This window comes from Camelus bactrianus, chromosome 25, assembly GCF_048773025.1.
Source record: "Camelus bactrianus isolate YW-2024 breed Bactrian camel chromosome 25, ASM4877302v1, whole genome shotgun sequence".
NCBI classification, from domain to species: Eukaryota; Metazoa; Chordata; class Mammalia; order Artiodactyla; family Camelidae; genus Camelus; species Camelus bactrianus.
The window spans coordinates 4,396,661-4,397,465 of NC_133563.1; the positions used below are offsets into that span (position 1 = coordinate 4,396,661).

Consider the following 805-nt stretch of genomic DNA (forward strand, 5'->3'; position numbering starts at 1 on the left):
ATCTCATTGGCTTTATTGTGATTGGCATATACTGCATTTTTTACAAATTGAAGGTTTGTGGAAACTGTGAGTTGAGCAAGTCTATCGGCACCATTTTTCCAACAGCATTTGTTCACTCCTTGTCTCTGTGTCACATTCTGGTAATTCTCACAATATATAAAAGTTTTCATTATTATTATTTTTGTTACGGTGAACTGTGATCAATGATCTTTGTTGTGACTACTACAACTCGCTGAAAGCTTAGATAATGGTTAGCATTTTTTAGCAATAAAGTTTTTTTAACTTCTTTTTTAACATTTTATTTTACTTTTTAAAAATTATTTATTATATTATTTAATTATTTTGTTTTGGCAGTGGTAGGGGAGAGGCAATCAGGTTTATTTATTTTTAGAGGAGATACTGGGGATAGAACCCAGGACCTCATGCACGCAAAGCATATGCTCTACCACTTGAGCTATACCCTCCCCCTAGCAATAACATATTTTTTAATTAAAGTATGCTTGTAGATTTTTAGACATAATGCTATTGCATATTTAATGGACCTTAGTAGAATGTAAACATAGCTTTTACGTGCACTGGGAAACCTAAAAATTCTTGTAACTCACTTTGTTGCGGTATTCACTTTATTGTGTGGTCTGGAACTGAACCCACAATTCTCTCTGAGGTTTGACTGGTGTCTGTGTATATCAAAACATCATGCTGTACACCTTAAAATGTACACAATTTTTATTTATCAATCATACCTCAATAAAGTTGGAAAAAATAAAAATAACACATTAATCTCATGAAATAAGTAAAATTGTAA

General features: G+C 31.8%; 1 non-coding gene across 1 annotated transcript; it reads right to left on the bottom strand.

The window, feature by feature from the left end:
• Positions 1 to 391: 391 nt before the first annotated feature.
• Positions 392 to 465, bottom strand: TRNAA-UGC (transfer RNA alanine (anticodon UGC)). Its single transcript has one exon. It is a non-coding gene; the product is annotated as a tRNA-Ala (tRNA).
• Between the last annotated feature and the right edge of the window lie 340 nt (positions 466 to 805).